The sequence below is a fragment of the Nomascus leucogenys genome, chromosome 24 (genome assembly GCF_006542625.1).
Source record: "Nomascus leucogenys isolate Asia chromosome 24, Asia_NLE_v1, whole genome shotgun sequence".
In the NCBI taxonomy this organism is placed as follows: Eukaryota; Metazoa; Chordata; class Mammalia; order Primates; family Hylobatidae; genus Nomascus; species Nomascus leucogenys.
This window is the reverse complement of record NC_044404.1, coordinates 27,453,754-27,461,605: the sequence shown is the minus strand read 5'-3', so window position 1 is coordinate 27,461,605 and position 7,852 is coordinate 27,453,754. Positions and strand designations below refer to the sequence as shown.

Sequence of the window (7,852 nt, the reverse complement as noted above, 5' to 3'; positions counted from 1 at the left end):
CCTTTGCCCTCTGGCCTCTGGCCTCTCCTCCCACAGCCCCTGCCCCAGAGGGAGGAGCTGTTTGAAGTCTGGGCTGCAGCTGGGGTTTCCTGTGGCCTAGAGGAATGTGGGAGGACTTGCACGGGGGAGGGGAAAGGGGCTGGCCCAGGAGGAGGGCTACCAGGGCCTGGGGGCCTTAGTCCCCACTGTACCACAATGAGGGAGGCTTCCTGCTTGCTTGGTCTCTTGGGCTCCAGCTTTGAGCTGTTCCCATCCAAAGAAGGGGAAAACCAGGGCCATAATGGCTCCAGTCCAATAGGCCTCTTGTTCCTGGATCTGCAGCTCAATAGCTTAGGATAGGCCCGCAACCTCTCTAAGCCTCAGTCTCCCCTTCTGCATACTGGGCTGAACCACCCTCTAGCAGTCCACACCTCTCCTGAGGCAGCCCCAGGAGTAGGGCCAGCCCCAGAACTTCCATATTCAGGGAGGGCCGCGCTAGTCCCTACCCAAGACTCACTTCATCCTGCCCTTTCCATGAGGTCCGGGGGCCTGGCTCCAGGCTGCTGGGACCTGTCAGTTATTGTCATTATTAGTGTGACTCATCATCTCTCTCACCATGCCCTTGCCACTTTTCACAGTGCTTTTACATCTATGTGCTCAGTTAATCTTCTCAACAGCTCTGCTTCTATTTTACACGTGGGAAAACTGAGACTCACACAGATTGAGGACACACAAGTAAAATCAAGATCAGGACCAGGCCTGTCTGGCTCCTATTCCACATGGCCTCTCAAACCCAAGGCCCCATTCCAGACTCTCATCTTTATTTTCCAGGGTCTAGCTACACCACCTTCTGCTTACACTGAAACAAAAGCGGCTGGAGGGAGCTGAGCACAGAGAAGGATGATGCAGGCTCTTCCAGAACCTGTGTCCTCTGCCTCAAGCCTCTTTTCCCTCCTGCTCGCTGACAACTGCTGAAGCAGAAATGAAGATTAGACACTAGGTGGCAGCAGCAGCCCACGGGAAGACAGCTTGAGTTTGGGGAGACACCCCCCCCAACTCAACACAATTTGGAGAGGCTCTACGAAAAAGACCAGCCCCCAAATAACAGGGAGACTCTGCAATGCTTGGTTTCCAGTGATGATCGACACTTTAAGGGCTAATGGAATTCCCCCTCACAGGGGAAGGGGGCCGCTGAAGTAACCTGGGGTGGGAGGCTCTCTACCCAACTTCTATTTCCCTCTAACTCATAGAGCCATGGGCCCTACTAATCTCGCCCTCTGCATCTCATTACTTAACCTCCCCCTCCCACGCTTTTCCCAAACTCCCCTTCATCTCAACCTACTGGGGCTCTCCACACCCCAGAAACCACCCTATATTATCCCACCCAACTCCCTCCTAAAACTTGATTCAAACTGAGTAGAGTCTTCATGACTACAGGCAGAATCTAATGGGTAATGGGGGAAGGGAGAGAAAGCAGGAGGAACCTGGGTCTCCTTCACCCTCCCCAACGCCAAAGTCTGTCTGTCCTATAGCGGGCCAGCTAGGGCAAGGTGCCAAAGCCTCATCTATTTGCAATCACTTCAGGCCCAGGCTTTGGAGCTGCAGAATCTCTAATAACTTTAGCTACTACTTTTATGAGCATCTGACCTTATATTTCCCATTCAATGAATACATCTTTGAACCCCAGTCCTAACTTGTCTGCAAGGAGAAGCTGCCCCAAGATGAGGGCCTCTCTCCAGCCAGTCACGGCAGTCCCATGATGCCAAATCAGTAGTGTCCCGTTTAGAGCCCTAGACCTCTCCTATTACGGCTGCACACACCCTCTGCCAAGGGCCAATAGACAGTGCTCCCCAGATCCCCTCTTTTGTCCTCTGAGGGTACTGGACTGCCATAGAGAAGGAGCTTGGAAGGAGTGAAGGTGCAGGGAAGATAGTGACCAGGGAGTTGCAGTTGGCAAAATGTCACCAGCTGCCTTTGTCGCACACTGGCCATCACCCTGCAAGGCCAAAGGAAGAGCCAGAAACAGGTAGGCCAGAGACAAAGACACTGCTCTAGGAACTTCAGACCTGGAGCAAGATAGACAAGGCCAGCAGACTCAGGGTGTGGAACGTCAGACACACAGATGAGGTGGTCCAATAAGATGGGACCGCCGCAGGGCCAGTCAGGGCCGGCGTTGGTAGACACCTAGGACACAGGACACGACAGCCACTATGCATTATTCATCTCCGTGTCCCCTGCAAGCCCTGCATACCTCAGTTAACATTGTTGAAGTGCCAAGAAAGGACACACAGACACAGGGAGAGAAGGTCAGTTACAGAAATGGAGGGAGTCACAACTCCTTGTCATAGTCCAGGGGTTAAGCTTGTGGGGTTTAGTCAGACCCTGGTTCAAACCCAGCTAACCGGAGAACCTGGACCTCAGTGCCCCCATCTCTAAAATGGAAATAACAGCCCTATTTTACCGCAGCAGTTCAGCCATCCCCGGGGGCGGTAACAAGGCCCTCAAGCAGCGCACATTCCCATCTGTGGGATAGGCTAGGCAGGGGGCCCAGGAGCCATGGGCTGGAGAACAGATGTGACCTGAAGAGGAGGTAGGTGAAAGTGCTGAGCCCAGCCCCCGGCTGCGGCAGGAGGTCAGCACCGTTCAATCTGAATCCTGCTTCCTGACACAACGCAAATGCTCAGCAGAATTCGGAAAAGGGTGTGTGTGTTCCGTCTGTGGATTATCCAGGACTTTTGAGCCCTCGCCGCCCTTGGACATATAGGAAAGCTGGGAGTTGCAAGGGCGAAACCCAGAGCTCGGAGTTTGACAGCAGGGGTCACTGAGTGAGGAGGCAGCGCTGGCTGGGTGTCCCCCGCTCCTCCGCCCCAGCAGCCCTCCCGCCATAAATACTTGCGCTTTATTCAATAAGAAACCTTTTCAGAACAGGATAACGTCCCCAGATTGAGAGAGCCGGTCCTCTCCTCTGTCCTCTCCCCCTCCCATTTAATTGGGACGCCCCAGAAAGTCGCAGCCCCTTTGGCTAATCCCCTGGTTCCCTATTCCACTCCCATTCCACTCTCAGACCCCGCCCCTTCACTCCCACCCGCAACCTCCGCTCGATCCAGAGCCCCCCGGTGGAGACAAGGAACACGGGGACCCTTCTTAACCCTTGGGGAGGATCTTCGTCCGTTGGTAAACGAGGACGCACCCCAGCCAGACGCGCCCCAGGCGCGGGGTCCCCGGGGCTCCCGGCCGCGCCGTCGGAGCAGCCTGCGCGGCCCCGCCCTCCCCGCGCGCGAAGCGGCCGGGGCGGAGACTACAAGTCCCGGCGTGCCGCGCGCGCGCTCCCCCCTGGGGTTCCGGATGGTGAGCGGCGAAGGTAAGGCGAGCTCGCAGAGGCAGCGGCGGCGGCGGCGGAGACGGAGAGAGGCAGGCAGGCAGGGCGAGGGCGAGAGACGGAGGGAGGGAGCGAGCGAGGCGGACCAGACAGACAGACAGGCGGGCGGGCGGGCAGAGCGAGCCACCCGCCAGGCTGCGCTCAGCCCCGCTCGCAGCGGAGAGAGCAGAAGGCAGGAGGAGGGAGGGGAGGAGGGGGAGGGAGGGAGAGAGGGAATCCAGCTACCACCACCCAAAGCCAGCGTCTGCTTTCTGTCCTCATTTCCTTTTCCCACCCAGCTTGGAGAGCAGAGAAAGGCAGAGAGAGCGAGAAATAGAGACAGTCTGAGAGACAGACAGACAGCCAGAGAGAGCGGGAGGGAGGAGGGCGGAGGAGGAGGAGCAGGAGGACTACGCGGGGCGCGTTCCCTCCCAGGTTTGCAATTGGGGGGGTGGGGGCGGGGGTGTCCAGGGCTGGGAGAGTGTGTGCGCGGCGGGAGGGCGAGGGGGGCGCAGAGAGAGAGCGAAGGAGTGATCGAGGTGGGGGGGCGCCGCGGGAGCGGGGGGCCGTGTCCAGCGGAGTTAGCGGCGGAGAATGTGAGCCGAGGCGCGAGCCATGCTGTCAGCGACGGCGGGCGGCTCAGGGCTCCTCCACGACTCCTCTCCTCAGCAGCCGGGCGCCCGCGTCGCTGCCACCGCCGGAAGACAGACGTCCCCCCAAACCCCTCGCCTGGCTCGGACCCACGGAGCCGGCAGCCCAGCACTCCGGTGAGTGGCGCCTCCTCCCCAGCCCCAGACCCCCGCTGGGGACCGGCCGGCCGGGCTCTTTTGTGCAACGCACGGGGGGGGGGGGGGCCGCGTCCCCTGGTCCGGTCCGCTGGACCCGGTGGCTGCGGTGCCCGCGGTGCGATCGGTCTTTGTTTCCACCGGGGCCCGCGGCTCGGCTGGGCTCGGCTCGAAGCCTGGCAGGCAGCGCCGGGAAGGGGGAGGGGGAGGTGGACGGGGAGGGGGGGCGGGGAGGGGGGGTTCTCGGGTTTCCTGGCCGCCCCGCGGCTCCCCCGGCTCGGGGGCGAGGTGCGCGCCCAGCGCTGCCGCGCGCCCCCTCCTCCTTCCCCCTCCCTCCGTCTTTGGATTTAAAACTGCAATTTGCTCTCCAGCTTGCTGAGAATGTGGGGGGGGGGGAAATGAAGGGGGGACCGTGGGAGCGGAGAACAAGGCTGGATTTTAGGATCGGCGCTGGGAAAAGGGGAGACTGCGGAGGGAGGAGCCCCTCCCCTCCAACCCCCAAATCCCTAGGATCCACTGGCTCTCGGGGAGTTGAGGGGCGGGGACCTAATGACCCGGAGGGGGTGTGGGGCGGAGGAGGGATTTGGGGGCGGCTAGGGCTGGAGGGGTTGGGCCGAGTGCCCGGTTACCTGGCGAACAAAGTCGGCTCACTTTTGCATAAATAAATAAATAATCGCCTATCAATGCGTTTCCTCTGGGGTTCTGATTGAATCGGCCCCCTCTTCCCCAGGGGGTGGGGTGCTGAGTGACAGCTGTCAGCCCCCTAGGCAGGGAGCTGGGGTGAATTGCTGAATCTCTGCTCGCTGGTTGAGGGAGCATTCCCCTGCTGGGTCTGGGTCCCCGGGCAGAGCCAGAGGGGCAGGGGGCTGGCTCCGAGTCTAGGAAATAACCTTGTTTCCTGTTCTACAGGAAAAGGGACAGCAACCCAGAGTTTGGGGGCTGGGGATGAGGACTGATGGGAGCTTGGGGGGGTTCCCCAGCAGCCTGACCCCCCAGCCTCCTGCCAGGCGAAGGGGCCAGCTGAGGGAGGAAGGATGTGGGCCTTGCTGGCCGGAGGCGGGAGCTGGGGCTGTCCCTGAGGCGGGCAGCGGGCACAGAGCGGGAGGAGGGAGAGAGAGAAGCGGGGGCGGGAATTCTCTACCGCAGACCCTGGGGGCCAGGGCCAGATGTGGAGGGGTGGGGAGTCTCCCCTCCCTCCCAGCTTGGGGGCCCTGGGGCTGGGCTGGGAGGGGCTGAGCCTGGTGCCCTCGGTTCTGCACCAGTGCCTGACTGGCAGGGCCAGCTGAATTTGGGCCCAGGCGTCACCCTGGGAGGCAGGGCCGGACTGCACAGCCTGGTCCCTGAGCACAAGGAGGGACCCTTGGGGGGCCTGTGCCTGTCTGGCTGGGCAGGCGTTTCCCGCCGGACCAGTTGGTGTCAGGCGGGACTTGGCCCCAGCTCCCTGGGCAGAGCTCAGGGTGTGAGGACAAGCTTTGCCTCCGGGTCAGGGTGGCCACATTTTGTCCGCTGCTGCTGTCGCCGCCGGCTGGGCAGGGGCATGTGCCCGGGCCTGGGCAGAGTCCTGCCAGGGGCATTTGGGGTGTTTCTATTGTTGGCTTGTTCCTGTTCCGTGTGGCCCGGTGTGTGTGGCTGTGTGAGCTGGGGCTGTAAGTGAAAGATTACCAGGCTGTCCCCCAACCTGGGGTGGGGGGGCAGGCAGGCTGGGTTGTGGGGGGACCCCCCAGGTGGCATGTGCATGCTGCTTGCCATCTCCCTCCTTTGAGCAGATGTATATTTATTTTTATAGTAATGGAAAATCAAACTGGATAGTAAGTTGAATTCATTTTTTTCTCCTGCTGTGTCAATAGTTGGAGTAATCCCCAGAGACTGGTGAACTTCTGGCCCCAGAGCGCCTACTCTTCAGGGGTTGCAAAGACCAGTGAGGGCATAAGCTTTGGGGGACCAGTGGCCACCAGGCCAAACCAGTGACTTGTCCTTCTTCGTCCGGCTTTGGGGCAGATGCCCAGGTGGGCAGGCATTGCCCCCTCCCCAAGAATCCCCCACAGCCCAAGGTGTAGTCTGGCCTTTCTAGTCTGGTCAGTGCCTAACTGTGCCCAAGCCCTCAGGGACGTTCCCCTGGTGGGCGCTCTCCTCCGCCTGGGCTCCCAGCCCACGTGCCGATATTTATTTTCTGTAGTAAAATCCATTTTTAATGCCGTTACTTTTGAAATAATATAGAGAGAAACAAATGTGATGTGTTTAAGTTGCCCTCTGTGAGTTTTTAATGTGATCTATGGCTGAGGTAGTGATGGAAGGAGCTGTTGGGCTTGGAGAAATTTGGTGTCATAAAGAAAAAGAGCTTTGCCGTTTATTATTGTTGCTGGGCTGGGGGGTCTGGAACAGGGTCGTGGGGGCAGGGAGCCCCTACCACCCTCAGGCGCTGTGAATGGACAGCATAGCTTCTCAGTTGCAATGCGTGAGGGTTCTGGGGTTATTCTGCATTGCTCCCCAGCCCTTGATGGGGCCTTTGGGGAAGGGGTTTGGGAGCTGGGGGACTTTGTTACCACCACTGCACGGGCTTAGATCTGGGCTGGGAGGCTTCTGGAACCCCCTACTGAGCTAAGTGGAGGTGGACAGTAGGGAAGTTGGACTCGGATTCAAAAGAAGATTAAAAGATGGGGTCTCCACCTGATTGCTGTGGTTGTGCTGGAGGCTTGAGGGGCAGACTGCCCCTGGCAGAAGACATTTGGGTAGGGGGAGCTGTTCTGGCCTGGCAGAGCCCCAGAGGGACATTGTTGTTCTCCAATCAGCCCGGAGCACTGACTTTGAACCACTCCCACCTCTATGCTTCTGTTCCCCATTGGACAGGGGCTTCCTCCAGGCAAACCTGATCTCCCTCATTTCCCCCTTCCCCTCTTCTGTCCCACCCCCAGGTCAACTTCAATTTTTTAATTTTTTTTTTTTTTTTTTTTTTGGTTTGTAGAACACAGAGCTCTGTGTCTCATGCCAGCCACCCAAGACCAGGGGGTGCCATGCCTGTGTACCAGATGCCCAGGCCCTTCTGGTCTGGCTTTGTGAGGTCAAGCAGACTCACTATTATGGGATGGAGCCCAGCTCTGTCTCTGGGTCCCCTGGGTCTCTTGGGACAGAGTGGGGAGGCGGAAGCCAGGATGGAGTGGAGCTGGGGACTATGGGAGGAAGCAAGGGTAACATTGTTGCTAATGCCTGCAGATGGGACCCCCCCAGGGAGGGGGGCGGGGGCGTGGGGAGGAGAGAGACCCACAGCCACATGCATGGTGAAGAGAGAGAAAGATGGAGACCAAAGCCAGTGATGAGAGTGAAAGAGAAAACAGGCAAGAAGAGCTGGGATTACAGCCCCTGGAGGTGGGGGCCAGGGACCAAGAAGGCCTAGGAATATACCACTCCCCTCCCTGGAGCCAGAGAGGAGGCAGCACTGAGGGCCTGTTACCCAAGGTCAGATTCTGGGGTTGTTTTTGGAGGAGAGACAAGCAGATGTTTGGGAAGAGGGAGAAGGACAGGTGGGAGAGAGAGAGAGAGAGAGAGAGAGAGAGACTCACAGGAGGAGGGAGAATGGGGAGACAGAGGGATTCCAGGGTTTTCGACAAATGTTTCTGGTCCCAGGGTAGCATCTCCCTTCTGCCCTTCCTAAATGCCTGGAACAGAGCTGAGCTTTTCTTGGGACCTGTTGGGGGGGGGGGGGGAGGGGGGCGTGGCCTGTGGCAGATACTGC

The 7,852-nt window shown here is 59.3% G+C and overlaps 1 protein-coding gene across 6 annotated transcripts in view; it reads left to right on the top strand.

Moving 5' to 3' along the window:
- The first annotated feature begins 3,316 nt into the window (after positions 1–3,316).
- Positions 3,317–7,852, top strand: part of AHDC1 (AT-hook DNA binding motif containing 1) — a 70,579-nt gene continuing 66,043 nt past the window's right edge. For 4 of the 6 annotated variants that reach the window (XM_030805359.1, XM_030805358.1, XM_030805361.1 and 1 more), the window contains exons 1-2: positions 3,572–3,772; positions 4,007–4,104. The gene's annotated coding sequence lies outside the window, so the exon portion shown is untranslated. Of the gene's footprint in view, positions 3,341–3,571; positions 3,773–4,006; positions 4,105–7,852 lie in introns of those variants that run through there. The other 2 variants (XM_030805362.1, XM_030805360.1) reach the window with 2 other exon arrangements.